Raw genomic sequence first — 11,809 nt, forward strand, 5'->3', positions numbered from 1 at the left:
TTGATCAAAATGAAAACAGTAATACAAACAGATGGAAAGAGATAGTGTGTTTAAATACAACTGATATTGGTATTTCTAAGTGCTAACGATTTTTTTTCTAAAAAGAAAAAAACCCTTCATTTTTCTAGTTCTTTTAAATTTAGTTAAAAGAAAACAAAGCCACAGTGCCTCTTTAATTTGAATTTGCCACTGCCCACTGAAAGCAAAAGGTGCCAACATGAAAGCAATAGAACGGAGTCCTCTATTTATAAACAGAACAAGTACATCGCTGGCAAAACAACGGTAACAGGCTTACAACCTTGTATTACCCTGCTGGTTTGCCTTGAGTGAACCCTGGGTAGCCTCTTATGGGTGAGTAAATTTCCTTGGGGGGTCTGCCAGTAGGGATTTGATAGACACCTATCATGCAGGTAATAAGAGATCATGTACTACTTGTTCCGTGTTTCCAGACTGATGCCAAGTCATAAACCTTCCAATTGTGGACATGATTTTGATAGTTGGCCCAACAGTTTTTATATCTCATTACCATCCAGTTCGTCCATGAATCTCTTTCAAAGATTCTTTATATGTTAATGCAGTCACGTTACTAGGTTGTGATCCAACAACATGATTCCCCTTCAAGGTTGCTACATAAGTGTCTTTGAGGGCCTGAGCTTTCTTTAGGGTGGGTCTTGTTGATATTTGTAATATCAGACAACAGGATAGATTTATGTTAGCTTGTCTTGCAGAAGGTTATATTTAGCTATTGGAAAAGTGTGATTTTGTCCATTTCTATGGCTGCAGTAGTATGAGCAGTTGGTCTACAGCAATTCAATTGAAGTCAACAGACTATTTCAGAATTAAGGATGTGAAAGTCTGGGGAAAACACCCCAAGAAAAATGGGGGGAGGGTTGAGGGGGAGCAGTTACCAGATTTTTTAAAAACATTTTTTTTCCTGGGGCTTTTCAGGGCTTTGGGGGAAATTGGGGTGGTGGTATATGAACAAATTTTCCCCATTTTATCTGGTTTCCCCCCCTCCCACCAAGCCTTCACATCTTGTAAGAATACATAGAAAAGGAAGAGGAAAAAACCCTTCATGAACCATATGAACCAACTCTTATCCACAAAATGCTACAAAAGTGCATCTCTCTCTCTCTCTCCTGCATGATCTATTCACAAATCCTGCAAAGTGTCAGTCCCTATGGAAAATAATATAGATTGTGAAGATCTTGCAGGCAGAGGAGTGTGCCGCTTTGAGACTCTCACCTTTTTCTGCTCTAAGGGGACACTTGGAAATGTCACTGGTGCTATTAAAAGCAGAGAAGTGAACTGAAAATACTCTCTCCATCTCTCTCTCTCTCTCTCCAATCAAGTGATCTTGGCACTGCACTGTGGACAAAACAGATGGATGACTTTAAAAAAACGCAAAACACTACAGTAAAAAAATACAAAAGGAAGGGAAAATCTATGAAATGAGGATATTTCTGGGAGGAAAGTAGGTATACAAAATGACACAGGTATTTGTAGAGTTACATTATTCATCATTAATGATGTCATGAGAACTAGCCAAAATGTGACTACATTTCACACATCACTCATAATGACAAAAGATGCATTTAGCTGGGGAATGGAAAATATATTTTGTTGTAACAGTCTATTGTATTTTTAATGCTGGGAAAACATATGTGACAGCAGAGCTGCCTTGGAGAAAAACACCTGGTTACCGTGAAAGAACTGAATAATAGCTGCACAACCATGAAATTAAAAATTCATCCTCTGTACTGGAAATGTTTCTGATGCTAAGCTCATCTCAAACATCAGAGATAAAAGGAGATGTTCACACTTGAATAAACAGAGTAGTGTTTTAAGAGAAGATAATTTATGCAAGGGAAATAAAAATGCAATGGGTGGGTTCATAAGAACATAAGAAGAGCCACTGCTGGATCAGACAAATAGCTTCATCACACCTATAGTCAAATTCCACCTATAGTCAAATTCGTGGCTCCCTTTGCTTCCTGAAAACAGGAAGTAATTAGCCCCATTCAGTCCGGTAGGAGAGAGCAGCAACCAGACTTAATGAGGGTTTTTTTTTGCAGTGCAATAATGTCTAGAAGGAGTGGAAGAAGAAGGAGTGGAAGACAGGTGAGAGGCAGACGATGTCATGTGAGTAATCCGTGAGTGCCCAGTAACGAGCGTGCAGTAAAACGCTCATCGGATGGAGCTTAAAGGGTCTATCTAGTCCCACATTCTGTTCACACAGTGGCAAACCAGGTGCCCACAGGAAACCCACAAGCAGGATATGAGTGGAACAACATCTTCCTGCCCAAGTTCCCCAGCAACTGGTGTATATAATCATAATGGAGGCATCATATAGCCATCAGGACTAGTAGCCATCATACTAGGGGTGGTTTTTAAACAACCTTGAAACCCATGGCTTTTTCTACAGTTTAAGCTTAACCACTGCATGGGTGGAATGAACATGGGTCTCTGATCACCAGTCTTACAACATCTTTGGCCTCTGGCATTTCTGCTGCGGGTGTTTTATGAGCTGTGCTTTTTACGACGAAGCCTGAAGTATGGCAAGTTGTAATTTCAGGATCTCCTTGTGATGCTTGCCAATGTCAGACTGCCCTTGCCTCCAGATAACCGAGAATATTCCAAACTTCTTGCTGCTGATGCAGCTTTCCACAACCGGCTTTAGATCTCTACTCCCAGCATGGCTGATCATTGGCCATGCTGGCTGGGGCTGATGGGAGTTGAAGTATAAAATATTTGGAGGACACCAGGTAGGGGGAGGCTGACGGAACAATGTAATTTCATCCGACACAATTCATTTGGAACACAGAGTATTAAAGTTGAAAAATAGACAGGTAAGGGTGTACTCCTTGGCTGTAGCTAGACCTAAGGTTTATCCCAGGATCATCCCAGGTTCATCCCTGCCTGAGCACTGGATGCCCTGTGTGGCACTTAGATGAGCAGGTTTGACCCCAGGACAATCTTGGAATAAACCTTAGGTCTTGCTATGGTCCTTGTCTCCCCCCCCCCTCCAAATCCACATCAAATTCTGCACTGATGTAAACTGTAGACATTTTTGCACCTGAAGGAAATGGTCCAAATGACATTCTTATCCTCTTGTCTGAATTTACATTATATGGAGAGACAGAAATAGGAGACTGGAGGCAGAAATGTGGTGCTCGCCTGGAATCTGCTACTAAAGTAACATTTTCTGCAAGTCCAGTCCTGTGCCAAGAAACAGTCAACGAGGAAACGCCGATCATAAGGCAATATTTGTTGGCATAGGTTATTTTTGTTCTGCTAACCAGAAGCATGGCGCTATGCAGAGCACAGAAGCTGCACAAACATCTCGCCACCAAACGTTGTGCTTGGTGCTCCCAACCTGCTACTTTGGCTTGAACATGTACAGGCATCACTTAATAAAACTAGAAAGGGTCTAGAAGCTTGTTTTAAAAACAATCAAAAGGAAAGCCTGGGTTCTCAAAATGTTGAATTCTGTACCACATATGTAATTCCTTACTTGATTGTGATTGCAAAGTAATTTGTGCTATTTTAAGAATTTGTATCCTGCTTTGCAGCCACCAGATTCCAAAATGCAGGAAACTCTTACAAAAAGCATAGATAGCTATGTAGGTGCATCGTGTGTGTGTGTGTGGGAAATCCAAAATACACTTTTATTAAGACCAACCAAACTGCAGCAAAGAATGTGCAAGTTTCAAGATTTCCAGTACTCTGCATCAGTCTAGATCAGGAGTGAGCAATTTGTCGCCGTTCAGATGTTTTGGCCTGCAGCTCCCATCAGTCCCAGCCAGGATGATGGGAATAAGGAACAGAAGAAGCTTTCTTATACAGAGACAGACTGAACCTGCATTCAAAGCATGGGCTCTATCATTGACCTATGGTGCTTCCCCTAGAAGTTTGAGCCAAAATTTCTGGAGGGCCACAAGTTGCCTACCCTTGGTCTAGATGGTACAAAAACCAGAGAGGGAGTGGGAGACACACAAAAAAAGGACAAAGGTTTGGGCCAGTTGTTGTGGCCATGAATTCAGCAGCTTACCCTCAGTCTCAAGATGGAGATTGCAGACTGAATGGCTGAATTCAGATGATCGGAGAGGGAAGAGAAGCCACCATGGCTTCTTTTCCTCGCCCCGTGCATGCAACCACCATTTGCAGAATTACCCACAACGACACGTTGTCTGAACCCAGCGCAGCATGCAGCAGCAGTGACTTCTTACCTCCCTACAACCCCTACTAAAATCCATGGGTTACAAGGTGGTTAAGAAGAAGCCTCCCTCACCATGCACCGCTCCAGGTTTGGACAATATGGCAACCTGCACAGCATCCCAGATAATTATGCAAATAGCAGTCATGCATGAGGTTGGGGGAAGAAGTCATGGTTGCCTCTCCTCCACCCCTGCCATGATTGTCTGAAGCTGGTCACCGACTCACTGCTAGGTGCTGCAGATATAAGACAACACCTAGCAATCTGGGGCAAAGAAGTCATGTCTGACTCCCATTTCTGGAAACCTAAAGGCCAGCTGTAACTCTGATCTGCCTCTTGCCTTGGGCAAAACACACCTGCAAAGGATGAGAAGTTATTTTATAATGAATGGAGATTCACAGAAGAAAGATGGGAACAACAACAAAAAGCTCAACATGATAGGGATTTTTATTAAAATGTTAAGTTCTCACAACTCCCACTTTTAGATAATTACCTAAAGTTGTTGTTCATCCTTGTGTTTTTGGTTAGACTTGCTGACCCCAAGAAAAAAAGGCTTCCATGAATGATTTCTAGAGCAATAATAATAATAATAATAATAATAATAATAATAATGCAAATGAAGCAAATTAAGTCTCTGCATATCTTCATATTAAATTTAAACTTATACCCACTATCTGGAACCGCTTGAGGGGCAAATTGCACGATATACTGCAGCCATGTGAAACAAAGGTTTAAAGTATTCCCTCCCCTGCTAATCCTTCTTTGATGTAGATCAGCCCCTCACCAGAACACTTTGCCTAGAAGAAGGGGGCTGTCACAGCTCTATCACAAGTGTGGAGATTAGCAGGTAGCTTGTCCCACCCCTCTGGTTTTTTCTTTTTCTTTTAAATGTGCAGATAGACAGTGTTCAGGGAGAAAGAGATTCTGTAGCAACAGGAACTCCATTTTCATTAAAAATAAACAAACCATGCAGGTGTGCATGGACTTGATTTCCATAATCTGACATTTCAATACTTGCATTTCCACAGAATTTAGAATACATTTGTAACAACAGCGCAGTGCAAGCGAGGAGAGGAGAAACTGAACTCATCTTCTAAACCACCCCTGGTTTAGAAGATGAGGCTGAAAAGGATGGCGTCTCCTGGGACCAAGTCCAAGCTTCTTAATTTATCCTATTTTCAGCCCACCCCTTTTTTCTAAGGATTGGAGGGCAGACACTGTAAAAGGTCCCCCTTTTCCTCCTCACAACACAGATGGCTGCTAGAAGAAGCAGAGAGATAACAAGTAGGTCAAGATCAAGGTCAAATCGTGAGCTACAGGCTATGGGGCAGTGAGGCAGGCTCTGAACCCAGTTCTCTTTGGCCTGAGTCCAACACTCTTTCCACACACCTGACTCACTTTGTCCTGTGCCGTTAATATCTGTTCAGGCCATGCACTGGTCCTAACAGACCACACTGCCTTGATTCAAAAACCCACACCACATTGATTCTGCACAGAAACCTACTGCACTGAATGAGAGCTTTAGCTAAATCCATAAAGCTTTCAACAGCAGATTAGTTTCAGGATATGAAAGCGTAAAGCAACCTTACTGAGTTCCACTGAAATTAAGCAGTCCGTAGATTGCAACTGGAGCAGATTTCTTCAACCTGGGGCCCTCCAGTAATGTTGGACTGCAAGTCTCAAGATTCCTGACCATTGATGGAATCTTAAACAACTGGAGGGCACCAGGTTGGAAAAGGCTGAACAAGAGACTAGTCCACTTGTCTTTCCCGTTCAGCTACTCCTACCATGTCAATGAAAATACTAACCTGAGAGATTTAAAGCACTGACAACGGCGGTGTTCCGAATTCTGAAGCTGCCCTCCCAGTCCGACCAGAGCCATTTGCAATCGGGCTCCCCTGGAGTAGAGCAACTGCTGCGGGTGTTTGCCTAGATTAATGATGTGGGCCAAGGCTCAAAGACTGCATTGATGGAGTCCACTGAAAACTGCTACAGATGGGTGGGTGACAACCAGCATTCAGAACTTTTCTATACATCGTTCTCTGTCCTGGATCCCACACTGAGGCTGAAATTTTAAAAGTGTGAGAAAAACTAACAGGACTGTAAGGATATAGTTTGAGGGCTTATTTATGGTTTGCAGGAGGCTTGAAAAAGTGTCTGCATACTTTTGTAGTCAAATAACTACAGGCAGGTCCCTTCCCAGACAAGCAAAGTATGCCCTGGGATATGGAAGCCTTTGCACAATGATCCCTTCCCAAGAACTGGTTTTCAATGACAAGATGGGGGTGGGGGGGGGGGAGGAAATAGCCTTGCAGTCATGTGTGTGCATCTATGGAGGTGGGGGGTATCCATAGCCCATTTCAAAAAACCACCTCCACCGAACATTACTGGCTCAGGAGAGAGGACATGCACAACCTGCAAATAATGATATCAACATCAGAAGCTGCTTTATACAGAAAGCTTCATCCCACGTACCTGTTTCCCTCGAATTATCCCCTACAGCGCTAAGCTGTCACTGTTGTTGTTGCTGTTGCTAGCTAAATCACACCCCGGGCGGCAGCGCTCCTAAGATCCTTTGCATACCAGGAAATGGGTTTAAGGGGGGAAATGTAAAAAATCATTAAAAAATCAACGGATGACCCAATCTGATTCAAATTTGGTATGCTTAAAGCTCTCCTTAATATCTATTGCTGTGGCAATTTTGATGTCTTTATCTTTAAAATTTATGCAGATGTAAGCATTTGTTTAATTTTTCTTTAAACATATCAAATCCTGCTCCTGCGCCCCTAGTGGCTGCTCGGAAAACAACAAATGATACGCTCCAAAAAGTAGTACCAAAATAGGGCAGGTCTTTTGCCTTTGAAGTACAATTAAAGCAGGATGAATGGGAGTACTTCACAGTCAAAGCAGATTATAAACTGGAAAACTTCAGAGTACTTCACAATAAAAGCAGATTATAAAGTGGAAAACTTCGGAGTCCTTTGCACGCAGTTCGCAGTGATTGCACAGTATAACCCTGGTGTGATAAAGCTCAGAGTCAGACCGTTGGTCCATTTGTCAGTGGCAGTGACTCTCCAGGGTATCAGACAGGAACTTTTCCAGCCTGATTTTCCCCCAGTCCCTTGAAATGCCAGGAATAGAACCTGGGATTGTCTACATGCAAAGCAGTTGCTCTACTGTGGCACCTGCCCAATTATTATTTTTGAAAAGAAATGAATATGAAAGTGAACATGTCACAATTTGGTAGAACAGGTTGCAGTTGGTCATGCACAAACCTATCCGGCCTGGCCTTGTATCTTTCATCACACTCTGATCTGCAGAAATCAGCTGGTGGGACGTTTTACTGCATGAAGAAAAACATTATCAACTGCGAATTTTAAACAAATTCATGGTGGATTCAAGGCCATCAATCGCTACTGGTCATATTGGGTATTTGCATATCAGTTGCTGGGGAACAGAAGTGGGAGGGTGCTATTGTGTGCTTATTACCTGTTTGTGGGTGTCCCATTGGGGCATCTGGTTGGCCACTGTGTGAACAGAAAACTGGACTAGATGGACCCTCAGCCTGATCCGGCATGGCTCTTCATATGTTCTTAATGTCTGCACATGAAACCAACACGCAGAAAGGAAGAAGCAGGAGCTCTGTGTAGCTAAACAAATGAGAGGCTCTTAGACTAAGGAGGGCCCTTCCTCTGCACTCTTTTATGCTAGATGAAAGATGCACTCCCACCGTACTGAACAGTATTTACAGTCCACCATTGAAATACTTAAAAAAAAGCCAAACCCATGTGAACATTGCCAATGCCTCTTACATTTTTTATTTGCGTGAAATGAATGAATGGACTTGACAGCTGTTTGCGTAGCTGGGTTGGGAGAGAGTGACGGCTTTGGCTTCCTTCTCACTGACTCTCTACCTCTTTCCGTAAGTTAGCTATATTGCATCAGGAATGCAAAGACAAACCAACTTGCTCAGCAGGCTAATTTACATAAGCTCTTTGCACTAGGAAAAAAGAAAACTGACCTAGATTTTTTTCCTCCCTGACATGCCTGAGGCCTGAACCTAATAATGCTGATTTGGAAATATAATTCAGTACTTTCAGTGGGGAGCGCTTAGGCCTGTGGCCACAACGGCTCCAACAATACAAGAACTAAACCTCTCATAGCACCTATTTAAATTCAATGATCTGAAACAAGGGATTAATATTGAGGTCGCGCATCATATGCCATGCACAAAACATACGTGTACATACAATGTAAGAATGTGACAAAATATGCATCATCATCATCATCAATTTGTTACCCGCCTCTCCCTCTGGATCGAGGTGGGGTACAACGCAAATGCAAACACCATAAAACACATATAACTAATGAAAACATTTAAAACGAATACATTATTAAAAGCAGCACATTATTAAAAGGCAACTTAAAATTCAACTGGGTAGACCAGTTGAATGTTACCCAGGTAGACATGCCAAGGGGTTTGCCACTGCATAATATGTGAAGCTGTGCTTACACATGTTTTGTTTTCCCTTTTCTGCAGGGTGCCCAAATGCAAAGGAGGATGGGGCCCCTGTGCTTTTAATAAGAGAGTGGAAGAAAGAATTTTGGCAAGTGTAATTTGCATACAGGGATGAGAGAAACTGCAAAAAACAAAACTAAATACCAATCCCTTCCCCCCACATTTCTCTTCGACACAACTATTAAAGCCCCATGAGCTCCTCTGCCCCTGGGCAGCCTAATTACCTGGCTGAATCCCAAAGTTTGGAAAAGTACTATTAATTTTAATATGAACATCAAAGGAACAAAATTACAGTACTGCATGCCATTGCCGGATTGAATCCAACGTATGTAAATTAATTCTGGGCCCTTATTCGTTCCTGCTCTGAAAAGCTGCGCAATCCGGTTTCCCAGCTTTTTTCACTAACTAGATTTCTTCCCACCTTAACCAGACAACAGACAGTGGTTTACCTCTGTGGACAGTAGCTGTTCGAAACAAAGTTAGTTAAGTTGTCTACTTTGGAACTGGTTTCTTAGGCTGCTGCAATCCTATATGTTCTTACCTGGGAGTTAGTTCCATTGAACTCAGTGGGGGGTATTTCTGAATGGATGTGTGCAGGATTGCACTGTTTTTCTGAAAATGTGTTGGTGTGTGCATGTATAATACAAATGAAAATCTCTCCCTCTGCCAAATTTTCCATCCAACTTTCTCTGTCATACTCTAGTGCTGAGGTTCTTAAATAGTTGCCTGCAAGTTCCTTTCTTGAGGTCTTCAGAAAGTTTGCAGAACAGTCAAGGTTATCTGTACTTAGCCCTGGGCTTGGTTAATTCTTCTGGTGAGAGAAATCAAGGCTGTTTTGACCAGGGCCAGATTATTGAACAGGCTAGGGCCTGTGTTTTCATAATACAAGGTTTGCACAGCATACTAATTTTTCACTAAAAATGGATGAGCTGACTTCGCAGATCTTTGCTCACAAAAACACGCACCTCCATCGCATTAGAAAGACCCCAATTATTTCAATCTGAGTTACATATGTGCTTTGATTTGTAAAACAAACACAAACAGTTTAAATGATGCTGAGACACCCCTGCCCCCTGAAATTTCCAAATGCTCCACAAAAAGAAAAGTTTGAGGTCTACTATGTAATATTTTCAAACCTTTCCAGGAAGAAACAGACATGATTTTCTACAAGTGCCACCGCCCAAATTTCTACGCCATGTGCTGCCGAAGAAGAACATTGAGCAGGTTTCTAGGACATTGGCCAGGTCCAAAACGACTGGTGAGTGAGCTGCATGAACATGTTCCAGAGTCCTCTGTGCAGGAGTGCCTCCATAGAATGTAGGGAGAAAATTTGAAAGCCAATTTGACGATGTGACCAAGAATCCAGGCAATGCAGGGAGGAGGTTCAGCTCGCCCCTTACCAAACACTCCCCATTATTTTCATCTGTGGCTGCACTATGGTGATCAGTCTGTAGGTCAGGGATATTGAACCTCAGGGCCAGCGGCCAAATTAGGCCCACTGGGCTTTCCCAGAAGGCCACACTCCCTTCCCCATGTAACCAGGTTGTTCCCCACCCTCTATTATTTGGTAGTTTCCCATATTTTGCATAATTTCCACTCCTATCCTGAAAGGGTGAAATGACTCTCGAGAAGTTAAATTACTGGAGGTTAAAGAGCTTTAAACTAAAATATGCTGGTGGCTTTAGTCTTTTGGCCCCACCCCTTTTGCTCTGCTCACCACTGACTGGGGAATGCTGGGATTTGCAGACACTTTTTCCATCTAGACATGCATAAGACTGGGCCAGTTCAGATGCTACTTCAGGCTCTGTGGTTAGCACTAACTACAAGCTGTGCTGTCACACACAACACTTTAAGCCATGGTTAGAGTCACTAACCCTGCTGCAGATGGTCCAACTGTGGTTAGTGAGTGAGCAGGGTTTAGCAAAACGCATCGCACAAGACACCTTAAACGCTGCTGCTTAACCAAAAGCCTTAATCAGGAGGGTTTTAGGTGTCTTCTGAACAGGACCGTCGTGTCCTAAACCTGGGAGGGCTGCAACTGGAATTGAATCTGCAGATCTTTGGCCAGCAAAAATGGCAGGGACAAGCCTTTACAAAGTCATTCCAAGTCTTTCAGGTTAAATGTGTTAGAAGAAGCTCCTCTGCATGCCTGCAGCAGTCAATGCACTCTTTAAAGAGTGCAATCCTACCTGAACTTATTTGGGATAAGGTCTATTGAGCATAGCGATAAACCTGCATAGGATTGGGCATCAGGTTGTTCGAAACCTGCAGCTGAAAAGGACCTCCTGCCAAAAGCAGGAGTCTCAAGTAACATAATCGATTGCGGAATTCCAGCAATTACGGCTGCAACAGAATACCAAACGCTGCAGAGGTTTCAGTTAAAACACTGCACAGGCAGAGGAATAAGGCTTAAAATGATTATATGTTGTTTTTCCTGGCCATCACTTCATCCAGACATTGGCGAAACATTTGCACCACTATGGCTGTTGTGTACGTGTTGAGGGTTTTTGTGTTGGGGGGCGGGGGAGGCAGGGCTGTGTCAGCACAACAGGCAGAAATTAAAGAAGTGCCACCTTTCGGGGCATGAAGGTGTGATGACTTGAGGAGCTTCACCTATTGAATTTCTGCCTGGCACACAAACCGTGAACATCCTGAAAACGTAATTTTCTTTAAGGGGGGAGGGGAGAGATGTAATTGTTCAGGAGAACAGCTCTTAAAACTGGAACCCTCGGGGATCTGAAATGTCTACGAACGTGAACCGAAAGGGAACATCTGGCAAATGCCTTGCAGAATCGTGCTGACTCAATAGGACTCCTCTAGAGTAAGCCACCTAGATTACAGCGCAATCCCATGCACGCCTGCTCAGAAGTAAACGGGCATAGGATTGCAGCCTTCAGGACGCAAAGTTACAATTCATCCTGTATTTGGATTGATTTAGAAAGTAATGAGTGCTAATGATACCTTGGCAGGTTTTCCATTATGAGCCTCTCTATTTAGGAAAAAAGTTGGGTTGCCGGCAGGGGCTGACCTTGAGCCGAGCCCAGCCGAGGGGTCTGATCGCTTGAAGCTGTGTC

Source organism: Elgaria multicarinata, chromosome 8 (assembly GCF_023053635.1).
Source record: "Elgaria multicarinata webbii isolate HBS135686 ecotype San Diego chromosome 8, rElgMul1.1.pri, whole genome shotgun sequence".
NCBI classification, from domain to species: Eukaryota; Metazoa; Chordata; class Lepidosauria; order Squamata; family Anguidae; genus Elgaria; species Elgaria multicarinata.